This window comes from Triticum dicoccoides, chromosome 2B (genome assembly GCF_002162155.2).
Source record: "Triticum dicoccoides isolate Atlit2015 ecotype Zavitan chromosome 2B, WEW_v2.0, whole genome shotgun sequence".
NCBI lineage: Eukaryota > Viridiplantae > Streptophyta > Magnoliopsida > Poales > Poaceae > Triticum > Triticum dicoccoides.
Window position 1 is genome coordinate 452,664,444 of NC_041383.1, and position 23,714 is coordinate 452,688,157.

Sequence of the window (23,714 nt, forward strand, 5' to 3'; positions counted from 1 at the left end):
CTTAGAGACCTAGTCGAGCATAATCTCTATATAATCGAGGGGTTCAATCCCGTCAAACAAGGACTCTGCAGGTTTTTGGAACCTAAGCAGTAAGCAATGGGGGAAGAATTGGCAAAGCTATTGGAAGTCGGATATATCCGTGAAATCCAGGCAGTCGAAGCATACGTGGATGATGTGGTTGTCAAAACACAGAGGCTAGCACATTGATAGACGATATTCGGGGGACATTCAAAAATCTTTGAGCATACAACATTAAGTTGAACCCAGAAAAATGTGCTTTTGGCGTTCCATCTGGAAAGCTGCTCGGCTTCATCGTTTCCTGATACGTCCATTTTGCATCATGTTTTACTACTGATATTTATAATGTTTTCATGCATAATAATGCTTTATGGAGTAATTATAATGCCTTTTCTCTCATGAAATTCAAGGTTTTCACCAAGAGGGAGAATACCGGCAGCTGGAATTGTGGACCTGAAAAAGCTACATCAGAGATACCTATTCTGCACATTTCCAAATGAGCTAAATTTTTACGGAGAATTATCTTGGATCATATAAAAAATACTGGAGCAAATAACTATCGGAGGGGGGCCACCTGGTGACCACAAGACACCAGGGTGTGCCAGGCCCCCCAGGCGCCTCTTGGTGGATTGTGGCCAGCCCAGCCCACCTCTGGTGCCCATCTTCTGGTACATGAGGTCTTTTGACCTAGAAAAATAAATAAGGAGAGGACTTTTGGGACGGAGCACTGCCGTCTCAAGGCGGAACTTGGGTAGGAGCACTTTTGCCCTCCGGGAGAGCGATTCCGGCAGGGGAGCTTCCCTCCCAAAGGGGGGAATCAAAGCCATCGTCATCACCAACAACCCTCTCATCTTTCGGAGGCCAATCTCCTCCAACATCTTCAACAACACCATCTCATCTCAAACCCTAGTTCATCTCTTGTGTTCAATCTTTATACCGGGACCTCAGATTGGTACGTGTGGGTGAACTAGTTGTGTTGATTACATCTTGTAGTTGATTACTATATGGTTTATTTGGTGGAAGGTTATATGTCCAGATCCATTATGCTATTTAATACCCCTCTGGTCTTGAGCATGAATATCACTTGTGAGTATTTACTTTTGGTCTCGAGGTTACGAGAGAAGTCATGTTGCAAGTAATCATGTGAATTTGATATGTGTTTGATATTTTGATGATATGTATGTTGTGATTCCCTGTGTCATGTGAACATCGACTACATGGCACTTCACCATCTTTGGGCCTACGGGAATGCATTGTGGAGTAGTTATTAGATGATGGGTTGCTAGAGTGAAAGAAGCTTAAACCCTAGTTTATGCGCTACTTCTTAAGGGGCCAATTTGGATTCATAGGTTTAATGGTATGGTTAGATTTTATCTTAATACTTTTCTCTTATTTGCGGATGCTTGCGAGGGGATTAATCATAAGTGAGAGACTTGTTCAAGTAAGAACAGCTCCCAAGCATCGATCCACCCACATATCAAATTATCAAAGTAGCGAACACAAATCAAACCAACATGATGAAAGTGACTAGATGAAATTCCTGTGTGCCCTCAAGAACGATTTTCTTATTACAAGAGACTGTTTTGGCATGTCCTTTGCCACAAAAGTATTGGGCTACCTTGCTGCACTTTATTTACCGTTACCGCTACTTGCTTGTTACAAATTATCTTGCTATCAAACTACCTGTTATCGACAATTTCAGTGCTTGTATTACCTTGCTAAAAACCACTTGTCATTTCCTTCTGCTCCTCGTTGGGTTCGACACTCTTACTAATCGAAAGGACTATGACTGATCCCCTATACTTGTGGGCCATCAAGGCTCTTTTCTAGTGCCGTTGCTGGGAGTGAAGCGCTCTTTGTAAGTGGAAATCGGTAAGGAAAAATTTATATTACGTGCTGAAATTTATTGTCACTTGTTATTTGTGCTACCTCTTGAGCACTGCGTTGGTTTTCCTTGAAGAGGAAAGGGTGATGCAGTAAAGTAGCGTAATTATTTCCCTCAGTTTTTGAGAACCAAGGTATCAATCCAGTAGGAGGCTCCTCAAAAGTCCCACACACCTACACAAACAAACAAGAACCTCGCAACCAACGCAATAAAGGGGTTGTCAATCCCTTCATGGCGACTTGCGAAAGTGAGATCTGATAGAGATAATAAGATAAGATAAATATTTTTGGTATTTTTATGATATATATTGGAAAGTAAAAATGCAAATAAAAGTAGATGGTAAACTTATATGATAAAAGATAGACCCAGGGGCCATAGGTTTCACTAGTGGCTTCTCTCAAGATAGCATAAGTATTATGGTGGGTGAACAAATTACTATCGAGCAATTGATAGAAAAGTGCATAGTTATGAGATTATCTAGGCATGATCATGTATATAGGCATCATGTCCGCAACAAGTAGATCGAAACGATTCTGCATCTACTACTATTACTCCACACATCGACCGACTCCTGCCTGCATTTAGAGTATTAATTTCATGAAGAATAGAGTAACGCATTAAGAAAGATGACATTATGTAGAGGGATAAATTCATGCAATATGATATAAACCCCATCTTTTCATCCTCGATGGCAACAATACAATACGTGCCTTGCTGCCCCTGCTGTCACTGGGAAAGGACACCGCAAGATTGAACCCAAAGCTAAGCACTTCTCCCATTGCAAGAAAGATCAATCTAGTAGGCCAAACCAAACTGATAATTCGAAGAGACTTGCAAAGATAACTTAATCACACATAAAAGAATTCAGAGGAGATTCAAATATTTCTCATAGATAAACTTGATCATAAACTCACAATTCATCGGATCTCGACAAAGACACCGCAAAAAGAGTTACATGGAATAGATCTCCAAGAAGATCGAGTAGAACTTTGTATTGAGATTAAAAGAGAGAGAAGAAGCCATCTAGCTAATAACTATGGACCCGAAGGTCTGTGGTAAACTACTCACAACTCATCGGAGAGGCCTTGGAGATGATGTAGAGACCCTCCATAGTCGATTCCCCCTCCAGCGGAGCACCGACGAAGGCTCCAAGATGGGATCTCGCGGATACAGAAGGTTGCAGTGGTGGGATTAGGTTTTCGTGGTGCTCCTGGATGTTTTTGGGGTACGTGGGTATATATAGGAGGAAGAAGTAGGTCGGTGGACGCTCGAGGGGCCCACGAGGATGGGGGGCGCGCTCACCCCTAGGGGGCGCGCCGGGCACCCTCGTGGCTGCCTCGTCTATTGCTTGACTTCCACTCCAAGTCCCCTGGATTGCGTTTGTTCCAAAAAGATCCCTCCCGAAGGTTTCATTCCATTTTGACTCCGTTTAATATTCCTTTTCTTTGAAACACTGGAATAGACAAAAAAACAGCAATTCGGGCTGGGCCTCTGGTTAGTAGGTTAGCCCATAAACATCCAAAACGGGTTATATAATAGCATGGAACAATCAAAAATTATAGATACGTTGGAGACGTATCAAGGATCCCCAAGCTTAATTCCTGCTCGTCCTCGAGTAGGTAAATGATAAAAATGGAATTTTTGATGTGGAATGCTACCTAGCATAATTCTTAATGTAATTTTCTTTATTGTGGCATGAATGTTCAGATCCAAATGATTCAAAATAAAAGTTCATATTGACATAAGAAATAATAATACTTCAAGCATACTAACTCAGCAATCATGTCTTCTCAAAATAACATGGCATTAGAAGGTTCATCCCTACAAAATCATATAGTTAGGCTATGTTTCATTTTCATCACACAAAATACTCCCATCAAGAACAACCCCGGTTTCAGCCAAGCAATTAGTTCATACTTTTTAACGCGCTTCAGCTTTTTCAACTCTCACACAATATATGAGCGTGAGCCATGGATATAACACTATGGGTGGAATAGAATATGATGATGGAGGTTATGTGGAGAAGACAAAAAGGAGAAAGTCTCACATTGACGAGGATAATCAACGGGCTATGCAGATGCCCATCAACTGATGTCAACATGAGGAATAGGGATTGCCATGCAACGGATGCACTAGAGCTATAAATGTATGAAAGCTCAACAAAATAAACTAAGTGGGTGTGCATCCAACTTGCTTGCTCACGAAGACCTAGGGCATTTTGAGGAAGCCCATCGTAGGAATATACAAGCCAAGTTCTATAATGAAGAATTCCCACTAGTATATGAAAGTGGCAACATAAGAGACTTTTTATATGAAGAACATGGTGCTACTTTGAAGCACAAGTGTGGAAAAGGATAGTAACATTGCCCCCTTTTATTTTTTTGGGCCTTCCTTTTTTTATTTGTCATTTCTTTTTTTTTCTTTGGAATTTCTTTTTTTGGCCTTTTCTTATTTGGGGACAATGCTCTAATAATGATGATCATCACACTTCTATTTATTTACAACTCATGAATTACAACTCAAAACTAGAACAAGATATGACTCTATATGAATGCCTCCGGCGGTGTACCGGGATGGGCAATGAATCAAGAGTGACATGTATGAAAAATTATGCATGGTGGCTTTGCCACAAATACGATGTCAACTACATGATCATGCAAGGCAATATGACAATGATGATGCGTGTCATGATCAACGGAACGGTGGAAAGTTGCATGGCAATATATCTCGGAATGGCTATGGAAATGCCATAATAGGTAGGTATGGTGGATGTTTTGAGGAAGATATAAGGAGGTTTATGTGTGATAGAGCGTATCGTATCACGGGGTTTGGATGCACCGACGAAGTTTGCACCAACTCTCAAGGTGAGAAAGGGCAATGCATGGTACCGAAGAGGCTAGCAATGATGGCAAGGTAAAAGTGCGCATAATCCATGGACTCACATTAGTCATAAAGAACTCATATACTTATTGCAAAAGTTTTGTTAGCCCTCGAAGCAAAGTACTACTACGCATGCTCCTAGGGGGGAGGTTGGTAGGAGTTAACCATCACGCGCTCCCGACCTCCACACAAGGAAGGCAATCAAAAGAGCACCCCATGCAATAAATTTGTTACACAAATTTTACCATACATGCATGCTACGGGACTTGCCAACTTCAACACAAGTATTATTTTAATACATAATCACCCAACTAGCATGACTCTAATATCACCACCTTTATATCTCAAAACAATTATCAAGTATCAAATTGATCATAGCATCCAATTCACTTCCTATGATAGTTTTTATTATACCCAACTTGGATGCCCATCATTCTAGGACCAATTTTATAACCACAGAAAATACCATGCTGTTATAAAAGACTCTCAAAATAATATAAGTGAAGCATGAGAGATCAACAATTTCTACAAAATCAAGCCACCGCCGTGCTCTAAAAGATATAAGTGAAGCACTAGAGCAAAACTATCTAGCTCAAAAGATATAAGTGAAGCACATAGAGTATTCTAATAAATTCCAAATCAAGTGGGTTTCTCCCAAAAGGTGTGTACAGCAAGGATGATTGTGGTAAACTAAAAATCAAAGACTAATATCATACAAGACGCTCCAAGAAAAACACATATCATGTGGCGAATAAAAATATAGCTCCAAGTAAAGTTACCGATAAACAAAGACGAAAGAGGGGATGCCTTCCAGGGCATCCCCAAGCTTAGGATTTTGGTTATCCTTGAATATCTTGGGGGTGCCATGGGCATCCCCAAGCTTAGGCTCTTTCCACTCCTTATTCCATAGTCAATCAAATCTTTACCCAAAACTTGAGAACTTCACAACACAAAACTCAACATGAAATCTCATAAGCTCCGTTAGTGCAAGAAAGAAAAACCACCACATAAGGTACTGTAATGAACTCATTCTTTATTTATATTGGTGTTAAACCTACTGTATTCCAACTTCTCTATGGTTCATACCCACTGATACTAGCCATAGATGCATCAAAGCAAACAACACACGAAAAACAGAATCTGTCAAAAACAGAATAGTATGTAGCAATCTGTAACTCTCGAATACTTATGGAACTCTAACAATCCTACCAAAATAGGAAGTCCAGGGAAAGTTTTATATTGATCTACAGAAAAAAGAATAAACGCCAAAGCACGTTTCTGTGAATTACTAAAATATTTTCGTGCGCGCAAAAATTTCTATTTTTCAGCAGAATCAAATTAACTATCACCGTAGGTTATCCTATAGGTTCTACTTGTCACAAACAGTAATTAAAACATGAAAACAAATCTAAATAGAAGCTAGATGAAATATTTATTACTAAACAAAAGCAAAAAGCAAGGAACAAAAATAAGATTGGGTTGCCTCCCAACTAGCGCTATCGTTTGACGCCCCTAGCTAGGCATAAAAGCGATGATAGATCTAAGTAGTACCATCTTTGGCATTCAACTCATAAGTAGCTCGCATGATAGATTCATAAGGTAATTTAACTTTCTTTCTAGGGAAGTGTTCCATGCCTTTACTTAATGGAAATTGGAATCTAATATTCCCTTCCTTCATATCAATAATGTCACCAATCATTCTAAGGAAAGGTCTACCAAGAAAAATAGGACATGAAAGATTGCAATCTATATCAAGAACGATAAAACCTACGGGCACATAATTCCTATTTGCAACAATAAGAACATCATTAATCCTTCCCATAGGTTTCTTAATGGTGGAATCCGCAAGGTGCAAATTTAAAGAGCAATCATCAAATTCATGGAAACCTAGCACATCACATAAAGTTTTCGAAATCGTGGAAACACTAGCACCCAAATCACATATAGCATAGCACTCATGATCTTTAATTTTAATCTTTATAGTAGATTCCCACTCATCATAAAGTTTTCTAGGTATAGAAACTTCCAAGTTAAGTTTTTCATCATAAGATTGCATCAAGGCATCAACAATATGTTTGGTAAAAGCTTTATTTTGACTATAAGCATGACGAGAATTCAACACGGATTGCAACAAGGAAATACAATCTATTAACGAACAATTATCATAATTAAATTCCTTGAAATCCAAGATAGTGGGTTCAATGCTATGTAAAGTCTTGACCTCTCCAATCCCACTTTTACCAAATTTAGCATCAAGATCTAAAAACTCCGAATCACTGGGACGCCTTTTAACTAAAGTTGACTCATCTCCAGTCCCATTATTATTAAGATTCATATTGCAAAACAAGGATTTAATAGGGGACACATGAATAACTTTTAAATTTTCATCATTATTTTCTCCTAACACTTTTGGTTTGGCAGCCATCTTATTGACCAAGGTGGCTTGCTTATCAGAAATTTGGGCTATTGATTTTTCAAGACGAGTAATCTGAGAATTCAAACCATAAATTCTTTAGACATATCATAAAACTTCTAATGTTTAATTCAATCTCTTCCAACCTTCTAAGATGAAGGTCGGTGTTCTTAGGCAAAGCCATAAGGTCAAATAGGCATACAAGAAGGCAAGCGAAAAAGAGAGGAGATTGAGAAAGAGAGGGCGAATAAAACAACAAGGGTGAAGTGGGGGAGAGGAAAACGAGAGGCAAATGGCAAATAATGTAATGCGAGGGAGATGAGTTTGTGATGGGTACTTGGTATGTCTTGACTTGAGCGAAGATCTCCCCGGCAACGGCGCCAGAAATCCTTCTTGCTACCTCCTGAGCACTGCGTTGGTTTTCCTTGAAAAGGAAAGGGTGATGCAGCAAAGTAGCATAAGTATTTCCCTTAGTTTTTGAGAACCAAGGTATCAATCCAGTAGGAGGCTCCTCAAAAGTCCCTCGCACCTACACAAACAAACAAGAACCTCACAACCAACACAATAAAGGGGTTGTCAATCCCTTCACGGCCACTTGTGAAAGTTAGTTCTGATAGAGATAATAAGATAAGATAAATATTTTTGGTATTTTTATGATATAGATTGGAAAGTAAAAATGCAAATAAAAGTAGATGGTAAACTTAGATGATAAAAGATAGACCCGGGGGCCATAGGTTTCACTAGTGGCTTCTCTCAAGATAGCATAAGTATTACGGTGGGTGAACAAATTACTGTCGAGCAATTGATAGAAAAGCGCATAGTTATGATATTATCTAGGCATGATCATGTATATAGGCATCACGTCCGCAACAAGTAGATCGAAATGATTCTGCATCTACTACTATTACTCCACACATCGACCGACTCCTGCCTGCATCTAGAGTATTAAGTTCATGTAGAACAGAGTAACACATTAAGAAAGATGACATGATGTAGAGGGATAAATTCATGCAATATGATATAAACCAATTCTTTTTATCCTCGATGGCAACAATACAATACGTGTCTTGCTACCCCTGCTGTCATTGGGAAAGGACACCGCAAGATTGAACCCAAAGCTAAGCACTTCTCACATTGCAAGAAAGATCAATCTAGTAGGCCAAACCAAACTGATAATTCGAAGAGACTTGCAAAGATAACTTAATCACACATAAAAGAATTCAGAGGAGATTCAAATATTTCTCATAGATAAACTTGATCATAAACTCACAATTCATCGGATCTCGACAAACACACCGCAAAAAGAGTTACATCGAATAGATCTCCAAGAAGATCAAGGAGAACTTTGTATTGAGATTCAAAGAGAGAGAAGAAGCCATCTAGCTAATAACTATGGACCCGAAGGTCTGTGGTAAACTACTCACAACTCATCGGAGAGGCCTTGGAGATGATGTAGAGGCCCTCCATAGTCGATTCCCCTCCAGCGAAGCACCGGCGAAGGCTCCAAGATTGGATCTCACGGATACAGAAGGTTGTGGCGGTGGAATTAGGTTTTCATAGTGCTCTTGGATGTTTTCGGGGTACGTGGGTATATATAGGACGAAGAAGTAGGTCGGTGGACGCTCGAGGGGGGCCCACGAGGGTGGGGGCGTGCCCACCCCTAGGGGGCATGCCGGGCACCCTCGTGGCTGCCTCGTCTGTTGGTTGACTTCCACTCCAAGTCCCCTGGATTGCGTTTGTTCCAAAGAGATCGCTCCCGAAGGTTTCATTCCATTTGGACTCCGTTTGATATTCCTTTTCTTTGAAACACTGAAATAGACAAAAAAACAGCTATTCGGGCTGGGCCTCCGATTAGTAGGTTAGTCCCAAAATGATATAAAAGTGTAGAGTAAAGTCTATAAACATCCAAAACGGGTAATATAATAGCATGGAACAATCAAAAATTATAGATACGTCGGAGATGTATCACTATGGAAAACAATCCTTTGAGGGGTTTGTTTGGGGTATCTTCACCTCGACCGGAAGCACAATTAGTTGCCCCTCAACCTACTGCACCTACTGAAAATATTGGTTATGAAATTCCTTCGGTATGATAGAACAACTGCTAGCTAACCCTTACGCAGGAGATGGAACATAACATCCTGATATGCAATTAATATATGTGGATGAAATTTGTGGATTATTTAAGCTTTCAGGTGTACCCAGAGATGAAGCTAAGAAGAAGGTTTTCCCTTTATCTTTGAAGGTAAAAGCATTGACATGGTATAGGCTATGCGATAGTATTGGATCTTGGAACTATAATCGACTGAAATTGGAATTTCACCAAAAGTTTTATCATATGCATCTAGCTCATTGTGATCGGAATTATATATATAATTTTTGGACTCGTGAAGGAGAAAGTATCGCTCTAGCTTGGGGAAGCTTAAGTCAATGTTATATTCATGCCCCAGTCATGAGCTCTCGAGAATTATCATTCAGAATTTTTATGCTCAGCTTTCTCATAATGATCAATCCATGCTCGATACTTCTCGTGCTGGTTCTTTTATGATGAAGACAATTGAATTCAAGTCGGATCTCTTGGAAAGAATTAAACGCAAATCTGAAGATTGGTAACTCAAGAAGGTAAAGAGTCAGGTATTAAGCTTGAGTTTGATTGTGTTAAATATTTTATGAATACCAATGCTTTTCATAAGTATAACACTAAATATGGAATTGACTCAGATATAGTAGCCTCTTTTTGTGAATCATTTGCTACTCATGTTGATCTCCCTAAGGAGAAGTGGTTTAAATATCAGCCCCCTATTAAAGAAGAAATTAAAGAACCAGTTGTAGCTAAAGATGAGAATGTTGATCCAGTTGTGCCTAATGCTTATATTGAAAACCACCTTTCCCTGTTAGGATAAACAAACATGCTAAAGTATCAACTGTAGTTTGCAAAAGTTATATTAAAGCACCTAAACCATCTAAACAAATTAAAGTAGAACCTAGTGTTGCAATGGTTAAAGATCTCTTGGTCAAAAACATTGATGGGCATGTTATTTACTTCTGTGATGAAGCTGCTAAAATTGCCAAACTCGATGAAAAAGATAAACTTAGGCATGTAGTTGGCATGCATGTTGTCTCAATTAAAATTGGAGATCATTGTTATCATAGTTTACGTGACTTAGGTGCTAGTGTGAGTGCTATTCCTTTTACCTTATACCAAGAAATTATGAATGGCATAGCACCCGCTGAAATAGAAGACATTGATGGTATTATTAAACTTGCAAACAGAAACACCATCACACCACTTGGGATTGTTAGAGATGTCGATGTCTTGTGTGTGAAAATAAGACATCCTACCGATTTTCTAGTTCTTGGTTCCCCCCTAGATGACTTTTCTCCCATTATCTTTGGTAGACCTTTCTTGAACATTGTCAATGCTACGATAGATTGCCATAAGGAAACAGTCAGTGTTAGATTTGGTGATGAGTCTCATGAATTTAATTTCTCCAAGTTTAGTAGACAACCTCATAAGAAAGAATCACCTAGTAAAGATGAAATAATGGGTCTTGCTTCTATTGACATGCCTCCTACTGATCCTTTAGAACAATATTTGCTAGACCATGAACATGATATGCACTTGCGTGAAAGAAATGAAATAGATAAAATATTTTTTGAACAATAACCTCTTCTGAAACACAATTGGCCTATTGAAACTCTAGGCGGTCCTCCTCCACCTAAAGGTGATCCTGTGTTTGAATTAAAGCAGTTGCCTAACACTTTGAAATATGCTTATCTTGATGAGAAAAAGATATATCATGTTATTATTTCTTCTAACCTTTCAGAACATGAAGAAGAAATATTATTTAAAATTCTAAAGAAGCATCGTCCTGCTATTGGATATACTCTTGATGATCTTAAGGGCATTAGTCCTACTTTCTGTCCGCATAAGATTAATATGGAACCTCATGCTAAACCCGTTGTTGATCACCAACAATAATTGAATCCTAAGATGAAAGAAGTGGTATCAACTGAAATACTAAAGCTTCTGGAAGCAGGTATTATCTATCCCATAGCTGATAGTAGATGGGCAAGTCCTATTCATTGTGTCCCTAAGAAGGGAGGTATTACTGTTGTTCCTAATGATAAAAAATGAACTTATCCCATAGAGAATTGTTACTGGCCATAGAATGGTAATTGATTTTAGAAGATTAAATAAAGCTACTAGAAAAGATCATTACCCTCTGCCTTTTATTGATCAAATGCTTGAAAGATTATCTAAGAACACACACACACTTTTGTTTTCTTGATGGATGTTCTGGTTTCTTGAAAATACATGTACACTACTGCAGGATGCTGCTAATGCGACACTATGATCAGAGACCCTTCGATGAAACTGTGTGCAATGCAATAATCACGATGGTGTAAAAAACGTCAAAAAGGTGCAAAACGTTTGTGATGACTGATGCATCAAACACGGTTCAGATTTTGGTTGCGTGTGCGATGCAGGGCATACGGTTCAGTTCAATGAACTATTTGCGATGAGGAAGAAGAACAGAAATGAGCAGCCAGATGAAGGCGTGTGCGATATACGGCATGCAGTTCACTCGGATTAACTGTTTGTGATGAGGTGGAACAACAGAAACGGACAGCTAGATAAAGGTGTGTGCGATTGAGGGCATACGCTTTAGAAGGATTAACTGTTTGCGATTAGGCAATAGAACAGAAATGGTCAGCCAGATCAAAGTGTCTGTGATTGATGGCATACACTTCAAACGGATGAACTGTTTGCGATTAGCCACCACAAGCAGAAATAGTTAGACAGATCAACATGTGTGCACTAGACGGGCACACATTCTAATTAAAAGAAGCGTGCGCTATGGTAATAACGAGCGCGCACAGTTCTTGGAATAAGAGATGTGCTAACATTGCCTATTGCGATGCACCCTATGGTGCAAACGCCACGTACGCGGCCGAGAAAGCGTGCCCACGTTACGCCGTCCAAGAATAGTGTCGCACTTAGAAATTATAGAATCGTCAATAAATTTTGAGCCTGTGTCCCGTCACATTCCAAATTGCAAACCTGTTCACACCGATCAAAACCTAAATGGTTTCCCACTTAGGAGCGTATTAGTACTCCCTTATAAATACTACTACTCCAAGATGACTACACATTCCTCCTCAACTCCTCATCCATAAAAACAAACAAGTCATTCATCATTGTTCCCTTGCGTCTTCCATGGCCAGCGTGAGTTCTGGGTCGAGAGATTGCCACCAGGGAGAGGCGAGCATGGAAGTGGAAGCACAAGAGATGTCCCACCTCGCCATGAAAGCATCCGACATGTCCTGCTATGCGACCATGGTAGCACAGAGGTCCCGCCGCGCCTTCGATGTAGCAAACTGGTGCGACCACGCCGCAGAAGCAACAGAGATGTCCAGCCACTCCGTGGAAGCAACAGAGATGTCCTCCCGCGCCACGGTGGCCTGGGAAAATGTCTCGCGGGCAAGCGAGGACTCTTGAAGGCGCATGCATGCAATCGTCCATAGCCATATGGATTAGATCTCCGGCTGGGCGAGGTTGCAGGACGACATGAAAGCCTCGTTTGAACAGGCTACCGACATCATCCGGCAACTAAGGGAGAGCAATGCGAAGCTCCAGGCCGAGCGCGACCTGCTGAGGGTGAAGATCGTCGGAAGTGCGGAGCAGTAGGAGGAGACCACTGACTTGTTGAAGAGGACCAACGTCATCGTCAAGAAACTTATGGAGGAGAATGTCGTCCTGCGCATGAAGCGCAAAAGGCTGGTGGAGGAATCTGTGGATGCTCTCAAGCAACATATTGAGGACAGCAAAAAGCTCATCACTGATCACTAGGGAGACTAGTTCTCGCGGCCTACAGCAACGCATCAAGAAACTAGAGATTAGCGAGCCAGATCGTTGTCTTCCGTCTTCTTTTGCCTTGTGTATTTCGGGCATTGCCACATGTGGATTTTTTAATTATGTTCCTAAATATGTAAGACAATTATTATCCACTGTCATCGTCCTTATATTCATCATGCTTGCTATAAGTCGCAGTCGATACTATATAGGTCTGTCGGATCTTACATCAAGATCCGTGCAAAACTTTCTTTTTAGATTTTCATTTTTCTCTCTTAAATCTCAGTCCAGTTACTTTGTTGATTGTTAATGTGTGCGCCTTCGCAAATCAGACGGAAAAATTACCACAACATGTTGGTGCCATGTCATGACACCATGTCAAGTTTCATGATTTTTAGGCGTGTTTTCGATTTACAAGAATTAAAAAATCAAGCTTCTCAATCTTTCCGGTTGAGCCACGACGCCCAGATGTCTGAACTCCATTCTCATTTCTTGCATGGGACCTAGAAACTCACCCAAGGACACACATGTGATTTTTTAACCAATTTTCGTGCACTGGAGCATGTCCTTGTAGTTTGAATTTGAATTATGCACACTAAATGCCCAGAAATTCAATTAATGTATAAAAAGGCCAAACGAACCCGGAATAATTGCAAAATTTAGCATGATACTTCTATTTGGTATAATCTACCTGTGTAAAAAATTAAGGCGGGAGAAGGCAGTGTATGTATGTCATTTCGCACACGGAGGTGACACGTTCCCTCTTGGAACCATGAGCCTTCTTGAGAGAAGCTCTGGTTTGCAAGAAGCTTATACCAAAGCTTGTCCCGATTCGGCCAAAAAAATTACCGCAACATGTTGGTGCCATGTCATGACACCATTCCATGTTTCATGATTTTCAGGCGTGTTTTGGATTAACATGAATTAAAAACCCAAGTTTCTCAATATTTCCGGCCAAGCCACGCCGGCCAGATGTTTGAATTTCATTCCCATTTCTTGCATGGGACCTAGAAATTCACCCAAGGATACACATGTGATTTTTCAACCAACTTTGGTGCACTGGAGCATGTGCTTGTAGTTCAAATTTGAATTATGCACATTAAGTGCCCAGAAATTCAATTAATGTATAAAAAAGGCCAAACGAACCCGGAATAATTCTAAAATTTAGCACAATACTTCTATTTGGTCTAATATGCCTGTGTAGCAAAAATAAGGCGGGAGAAGGTAGTGTACGTATGTCGTTTCGCACACGGAGGTGGCACGTTCCCTATCGGGACCACGAGCCTTCTTGAGAGAAGCTCCGGTTTGCAAGAAGCTTATATTAAATCTTGTCCCAATTCGGCCAAAAAAATTACCGCAGCATGTTGGTGCCATGTCATGACACCATTCTATGTTCCATGATTTTCAGGCGTGTTTTGGATTTACATGAATTAAAAAACCAAGTTTCTCAATATTTCTGACTGAGCCACGCCAGCCAGATATTTGAATTTCATTCGCATTTCTTGCAGGGGACCTATAAATTCACCCAAGGATACACATGTGATTTTTCAACCAATTTTGGTGCACTAGAGCATGTGCTTGTAGTTCAAATTTGAATTATGCACATTAAATGCCCAGAAATTCAATTAATGTATAAAAAGGCCAAATGAACCCGAAATAATTCCAAAATTTAGCACGGTACTTCTATTTGGTCTAATCTGCCTGTGTAGAAAAAATAAGGCAGAAGAAGGTAGTGTACGTATGTCGTTTCGCACACAGAGGTGGCACGTTCCCCCTCAGAACCACGAGCCTTCTTGAGAGAAGCTCCGCTTTGCAAGAAGCTTATACTAAATCTTGTCCCAATTCGGCCAAAAAAATTACCGCAGCATGTTAGTGCCATGTCATGACACCATGCCAAGTTTCATGATTTTAAGGCGTGATTTGGATTTACATGATTTAAAAAATCATGTTTCTCAATCTTTCCGGCTGAGCCATGCCGGCCAGATGTTTGAATTTCATTCCCATTTCTTGCATGGGACCTAGAAATTCAACCAAGGACACACTTGTGATTTTTCAACCAACTTTGGTGCACTGGAGCATGTCCTTGTAGTTCAAATTTGAATTATGCACATTAAATGCTCAGAAATTCAATTAATGTATAAAAAGGCCAAACGAACCCGGAATAATTCCAAAATTTAGCACGGTACTTCTATTTGGTCTAATCTGCCTTTGTAAAAAAAACAAGGCGGAGAAGGCAGTGTACGTATGTCGTGTCGCACATGAAGATGACACGTTCCCCTCTCGGAACCACGAGCTTTCTTGAGAGAAGCTCGATTTGCAGGTAGCTTATACCATATTTTGTCCCAATTCGGCCAAAAAATTACAGCAACATGTTGGTGCCATGTCATGACACCATACCAAGTTTCATGATTTTCAGGCATGTTTTGGATTTACATGAACTAAAAAACCAAGTTTCTCAATCTTTCCGTCCGAGTGACGACGCCCAGATGTTTGAATTTCATTCCCATTTCTTGCATGGGACCTAGGAATTCACCCAAGGACACACATGTGATTTTTCAACCAACTTTGGTGCACTGGAGCATGTGCTTGTAGTTCAAATTTGAATTATGCAAATTAAATGCCCAGAAATTAAATTAATGTATAAAAAAGGCCAAACGAACCCGGAATAATTCCAAAATTTAGCATGATACTTCTATTTCGTCTAATCTGCCTATGTAAAAAAATTAAGACGGGAGAAGGCAGTGTACGTATGTCGTTTCGCACATGGAGGTGACATGTTCCCTCTCGAAACCATGAGCCTTCTTGAGAGAAGCTCCGGTTTGCAAGAAGCATATACCAAAGCTTCTCTCAATTCGGCCAAAAAAGTTACCGCAGCATGTTGGTGCCATGTCATGACACCATGCCAAGTTTCATGATTTTCAGGCGTGTTTTGGATTTACATGAATTAAAAAACCAAGTTTCTCAATCTTGTTGGCCGAGCCACGACACCCAGATGTTTGAATTTCATTCCCATTTCTTGCATGGGACCTAGAAATTCACCCAAGGACACACATGCGATTTTTCAACCAACTTTGGTGCACTGGAGCATGTGCTTGTAGTTCAAATTTGAATTGTGCACATTAAATGACCAAAAATTCAATTAATGTATAAGAAAGTCCAAACAAATCTGGAATAATTCCAAATTTTAACACGACACTCATATAGTTCTATGTTGCCTCTGTAAAAAACAAGGGGGGAGGTAGCGTATATTGTTTCGAACACAAAGGTGACACGTCCCCCCTTGGGAACCACAAGTCTTATCGAGAGAAGCTCCGGTTTGCAAGAAGCTTATACCAAAAATTTGTCCAAATGCGGCCAATTTTTTTACCACAGCATGTTGGTGCCATGAAATGACACCATGCCAAGTTTCATGTTTTTCAGGCGAGTTTTGAATTTCCAGGAATTTAAAAACCAAGTTTCTCTATGTTCCCAGCCAAGCCACGACGCCCAGATGTTTGAATTTCATTCCCATTTCTTGCATGGGACCTATAAATTCACCCAAAGACAAACATGTGATTTTTCAACAAACTTTGGTGCACTGGAGCATGTGCTTGTATTTCAAATTTGAATTATGCACATTAAATGCTGGGAAACTCAATTAATGCATAAAAATGCCAAACAAACCCGGAATAATTCCAAATTTAAACACGACACTCATGTAGTTGCATGTTCACTGTACATAAATGTTCTAGCAATTCAAACACCATCCTTTCCCTCCGTAATACCATTTTGTATTTCAAAACATAATGAAAAAAAATCAGGTATACCACAAATAGTTTACTAGAAAGAATCGTGTGGGATTCATTATAAAATATCTTGGCGCGCCATCTTGTCTGGCTTACGCAGGAAGATTCATCGTCTACAGCCCACCGCCCCCACTTGAACCACACTTGCGTGCCAGTTTCTCGTAGCACCGAGTGAAATTTTTCTGCCACCACAGAAATATCTATCTCCCCGCCCCCTCCTTCCCACCAAAAGCCACATTTCTACTATTCCTCCTTGCTTTCCAAGTTCAAACCTTCACTACTGCTTACTAGCAGCTCAAGCTCCTCGTCGGCGACCCTTCTTCTTGCAGCGCCACCTCTTCTCCGGCTACCCTTCTTCTTTTAGCGCCGCCTCCTCGCCGGCGCCCCTTCTTCTTGCAGTGCCGCCTCCTCGCCGGCGACCCTTCTTCTTGCTGCACGGCCTCCTTGCTACCAACCCTTCTTCTTGCTGCGCGGCCTCGTCGATATGGTCAGGTAATCCACTCCCCACCCGCACCATCCTCCTCCTTTCCCATCCGACATGCCCCGACCGATGGGGCGACACTTGCCGCCGAAATCACTGCCCCCTCCTCCAATTAAGCGTCGCCCACATCCATTTTGCACGTAGTATAACATGGAGCTCAGTAGCATCTGGCAGCGTAGAAGCAAATCACGGTCGCACGCGCGCACGAGGTCACTATGGCTGCCATGCGTGCCGATCGCTAGATCTTGAAGGAGCACCTCGTCTTCAAGGACACCGTCGACACCGCAACATGGTTGTCTACTTTAAAATACAGTTCGTGCTATTTTCTCGAGGCCACCGCCAATGCCTTCTAGTGATGTGTCCTCTGTAATGTTAGTATGCAATATGATGTTCAGTTAACAGTTTGGTCCTCTGAAATGTAATGTTCAGTTAACAGTTTGGTCCTCTGAAATGTAATGTTCAGTTAACAGTTTGGTCTAACAATTGCTACATTTCATAGCACTGTTCTCAAGCATTCTTTGTTTTCTTAACTGTCTTTTCTTCTAGTACATGTTTCTATTCTGCAATGTCGTGCTCTGTTAACTATTTTGGTTCATTTGGTCTGCTGTCCATTTAACTATTTGGTTCAGTTCTGTAATTTGATTGTCATTTGCTATGGGCACAATTTTGTATTGTTATGTATGTGAAATAAATCAAATTTGGCTATACTCAATACATATTCTACTGATAGTATGGCAACTCTCAGTTAACCTGATCAAGATCTTCCTTATGTGTGTTGCAGGGAAACAATGGGAGACACTGCGATTTACCATCGAGGTTTGTTCAAGAATGGTCCTTTTTCTAATAGCACATTATTGTGCAGTTGCAGGAATCATTCTAATACAATTTGGTCTTGCACATGTAGGTCCTTCAGTTAGAGGCTTAGACCCACTGTTCGACCCATTTTGCATATGGGGAAATGAGATGTCCATGAATATCAGTCAAGTCAATTAACTTAGAAAGATGGTTAGGATGAAGAAACTTGCGACGAATAACAACAAGATCTTTGTTTGCACAACGAAGACGACATCTGCCAACTATAGGATGGTACTAACTCTTTTACCTTGTTTTTACCCCTTGCGCCATTTCAAAATTTATAACATCGATTTATGCATCTCTTTGTTTTCAGTACTTTTCAAAGCAGTTCACCGACGATTACCTCTCAAACCACCTGCATGGTCAAGAGGTGACGTAGGTATTCATTCAACACCCATGGTACAATATTGAAGTCTTGCTAAAGACGATGAAGGTTGGGCGGGCAATTATCCATAGCCACTGGCCTTAAAGTTGCAAGGACATTCAACATCACTGAAGGCTCAATATTTGCCTTTCGCTTCTGCAGTTTCCTAGATGAAGTTCATATGTCTATTTACTGCGTATGATGCTACTTTCCAAAGGTTTTTGATGTTGCATGTGAAACTTGGTGTTGTTGTGTAACGGCATAACTGAGTGTCGAAGCTATCTGATGTAATTTGATTATGAAATCCTGGTTGCCGATATACAGATATGAAATATCTGGTGTGTTTTATAAGAAATATCAATTTGATTAGTACATGGATTATCAATAATAGGCTAATTACCCTGCTTATTGGGGTTTTCTATTGCAGACGGTTACTCAGACAACACCGTGGGCGATGAACTCAAACAACCCGCACGGTTTCTAGAAAGTAGGCGTGTTTGATCAACTAACAATCACAAACGGCTTCCGGCAGAGAACTGTTTGCGTTAGGCCACCTTGCACAAACATTTCCACACAAAAAACTGTTGGGGAACGTAGTAATTTCAAAAAATTTCCTACGTACACGCAAGATCATGGTGATGGCATAGCAACGGGAGGGGAGAGTGTTGTCCACGTACCCTCGTAGACCGTAAGCGGAAGCGTTAGCACAACGCGGTTGATGTAGTCGTACGTCTTCATGATCCGACCGATCCAAGCACCGAACGTACGGCACCTCCGAGTTCAGCACACGTTCAGCTCGATGACGATCCCCGGGCTCCGATCCAGCAAAGCTTCGGGGATGAGTTCCGTCAGCACGACGTCGTGGTGACGATGATTATGCTCTACCGGCGCAGGGCTTCGCCTAAACTCTGCGACGATATGACCGAGGTGGAATATGGTGGAGGGGGGCACCACACACGGCTAAGGAACGATCCGCAGATCAACTTGTGTTGTTGTGCCTAAAGGTGCCCCCCTGCCCCCGTATATAAAGGAGCAAGGGGGAAGGGGGCGGCCGGCCTAGGAGGGGCGCGCCAAGGGGAGTCCTACTCCCACCGGGAGTAGGACTCCCTCCTTCCTTGTTGGAGTAGGAGAAGTGGAAAGAGGGGGAGAGGGAAAAGGAAAAGGGGGCTGCCCCCCTTGTCCAATTCGGACCAGAGGGGGGGAGCAGGCCTCTTTCCTTTTGGCCTCTCTCTTCTATTCCCGTATAGCCCAATAAGGCCCATATACTCCCCGACGAATTCTCGTAACTCTCCGGTACTCCGAAAAATACCCGAATCACTCGTAACCTTTCCGAACTCCGAATATAGTCGTCCAATATATCGATCTTTACGTCTCGACCATTTAGAGACTCCTCGTCATGTCCCTGATCTCATACGGGACTCCGAACTCCTTCGGTACATCAAAACTCATAAACTCATAATATAACTGTCATCGTAACGTTAAGCGTGCGGACCCTACGGGTTCGAGAACTATATAGACATGACCTAGAACTATTCTCGGTCAATAACCAATAGCGGAACCTGGATGCCCATATTGGTTCCTACATATTCTACGAAGATCTTTATCGGTCAAACTGCATAACAACATACGTTGTTCCCTTTGTCATCGGTATGTTACTTGCCCGAGATTTGATCGTCGGTATCCAATACCTAGTTCAATCTCGTTACCGGCAAGTCTCTTTACTCGTTATGTAATGCATCATCCCGTAACCAACTCATTGGTCACATCGCTTGCAAGGCTTATAGTGATGTGCATTACCGAGAGGGCCCAGAGATACCTCTCCGACAATTGGAGTGACAAAACCTAATCTCGAAATATGCCAACTCAACATGTAACTTCGGAGACACCTGTAGTACTCCTTTATAATCACCCAGTTATGTTGTGACGTTTGGTAGTACCCAAAGTGTTCCTCTGGTAAACGGGAGTTGCATAATCTCATAGTTATAGGAACATGTATAAGTCATGAAGAAAGCAATAGCAACATACTAAACGATCAAGTGCTAGGCTAACGGAATGGGTCATGTCAATCACATTATTCTCCTAATGATGTGATCCCATTAATCAAATGACAACACATGTCTATGGTTAGGAAACATAACCATCTTTGATTAATGAGCTAGTCAAGTAGAGGCATACTAGTGACTATATGTTTGTCTATGTATTCACACATGTATCATGTTTCCGGTTAATACAATTCTAGCATGAATAATAAACATTTATCATGAAATAAGGAAATAAATAATAACTTTATTATTGCCTCTAGGGCATATTTCCTTCAAAAACTGTGTGTGATATACATACGAACGGAGATGATTTTCTGGGATTCACCATGTCGGATGTACATACGAATGGAAACAATTGGGTTTCGATGCCCCGCCAGATCGCACACGAGCTCATTTTTCCCCAGCCTGTGTGCCAGGAGGGCCTATCCCCGAGGGTTTCTAGGTCATGTGGGAAGAACCCCCCTATCGTCCACACTCACTTGGCGACGGTTCCAAACACCATCGCGGAAAGGGGTTAAAAACCGTTTGTATAGCAGGTCTCTGCACTAGTGGTATCACAACCTGATCAAGAGAAAACCACCATTACTTGTCCTTTTGGAACCTATGTTTATAGAATTATGCCCTTTGGTTTATGTAATGCACCTTCTACTTTTCAAAGATGTATGACTGCTATATTATCTGATTTTTGTGAAAAGATTGTGGAGGTTTTCATGGACGATTTTTCCATTTACGGAACTTATTTTGATGATTGCTTAAGCAACCTTGATCGAGTTTTGCAGAGATGTGAACAAACCAATCTTATCTTGAATTGGGAGAAGTGTCACTTTATGGTTAACAAAGGCATTGTCTTGGGGCATAAAATTTCTGAACGAGGTATTAAGGTGGATAAAGCTAAAGTCGATGCAATTGAGAAAATGCCATGTCCTAAAGATATTAAAGGTACATAGTTTCCTTGGTCATGTTGGTTTCTGTAGGAGGTTTATTAAAGACTTCTCTAAAAATTTTAGGCCTCTCACTAATCTTTTACAAAAGGATATTCCATTTGTTTTTGATGATGATTGTGTAGAAGCCTTTGAAACACTTAAGAAAGCCTTAATTTTTGCACCTATTGTTGAACCACCTGATTGGAACTTGCCTTTTGAAATTATGTGTGATGCTAGTGATTATGCTATTGGTGCTGTTCTAGGACAACGAGTTGATAAAAAAATTAATGTTATCCATTATGCTAGCAAAACTCTAGGCAGTGCCCAAAGAAATTATGCTACTACTGAAAAAGATTTTTAGCAGTTGTGTTTGCTTGTGATAAATTCAGTTCTTACATTATTGATTCCAAAGTAATTGTTTACACTGATCATGCTACTATAAAATACCTTATGGAAAAGAAAGACGCTAAACCTAGACTCATAAGGTGGGTTCTCTTTCTACAAGAATTTGATTTACATATCACTTATAGGAAAGGAGCTGAGAACCCCGTAGTTGATAACTTGTCTAGGGTAGATAATATTCTTGATGACCCACTACCTATTGATGATAGCTTTCCTGATGAACAACTAGTTTTCATAAATGCATTTCATAATACTCCTTGGTATGCGGACTATGCTAATTACATTGTTGCTAAATTTATACCACCTAGTTTCACATACCAACAAAAGAAAAAAAATTCTTCTATGATTTACGACATTACTTTTGGGATGACCCACATCTTTATAAAGAGGGAGTAGATGGTATTATTAGACGTTGTGTACCTGAGCATGAACAGGAACAAATCCTACAGAAATGTCACTCCGAAGCTTATGGAGGACATCATGCGGGAGATAGAACTGCTCACAAGGTATTGCAATATGGTTTTTATTGGCCTACTCTTTTCAAGGATGCCCGTAAGCTTTTCTTGTCTTGTGATGAATGTCAAAGAATTGGTAATATCGATAAGCATCAAGAAATGCCTATGAATTATTCACTTGTTGTTGAACCATTTGATGTTTGGGGTTTTGATTACATGAGACCTTTTCCTTCCTCTAATGGGTATACACTAATCTTGGTTGCTGTTGATTATGTTACTAAGTGGGTAGAAGCTATTCCAACTAGTAGTGCTAATCATAACTCTTCCATTAAAATGCGTAAAGAAGTTATTTTCCCAAGGTTTGAAGTCCCTAAATATTTAATGACTGGTGGTGGTTCACACTTTATTCATGGTGCTTACCTAAAATGCTTGCTAAATATGATGTAAACCATAGAATTGCATCACCTTATCATCCTCAATCTAGTGGTCAAGTTGAAATTAGCAATAGAGAAATAAATTTAATATTCCAAAAAATTGTTAATAGGTCCCGAAAGAATTGGTCTAAGAAATTAGATGATGCACTTTGGGCCTACAGAACAGCTTATAAAATCCTATGGGTATGTCTCCTTATAAAATGGTTTATGGAAAGGCTTGTCATTTGCCTCTAGAGTTAGAACATAAAGCATATTGGGAAATTAAGGAACTCAGTTATGATTTCAAACTTGTCGGTGAAAAGAGGTTATTTGATATTAGCTCACTAGATGAATGGAGAACGCAAGCTTATGAAATGCCAAACTATTTAAAGAAAGAGTTAAAAGATGGCATGACAAAAGAATCCAAAAGCGGGAATTAAAAGTTGGACAATATGTTCTTTTGTAGAACTCTCATTTTAGTTTTTTTTGCAGGAAAACTTCTTTCAAATGGGAAGGACCATATATTATCGAGGAGGTTTATCGCTCTGGAGCTATCAAGATCAATAATGCCGAAGGTACTAACCCGAAGGTGGTCAATGGACAAAGAATGAAACACTATATCTCAGGTACAACCATTAATGTTGAAAGTAATGTTATCCAAACCATGACATCGGAGGAACGCATGAAAGAAATCTTCCAGAACACTCCAAAATCCTGAAAAAGAGGAGGTACATGATACAGTAAGTAAACGAACTCTGAAAAATCCACACAAAAAATTCTGTCAGTTTTGGAATATTAGAAAAAATAGGAAAAATAAGAAACAACAAGGGGGGCAACCGAGGTGGCCATGATAAACTAGGGTGCGCATGCCCTTCCTGCCCGCCCTGGTGGGTTGTGGTGCCCTCGGGCATCTTCCCGACTCCGCTTTCCTTCCATATTCT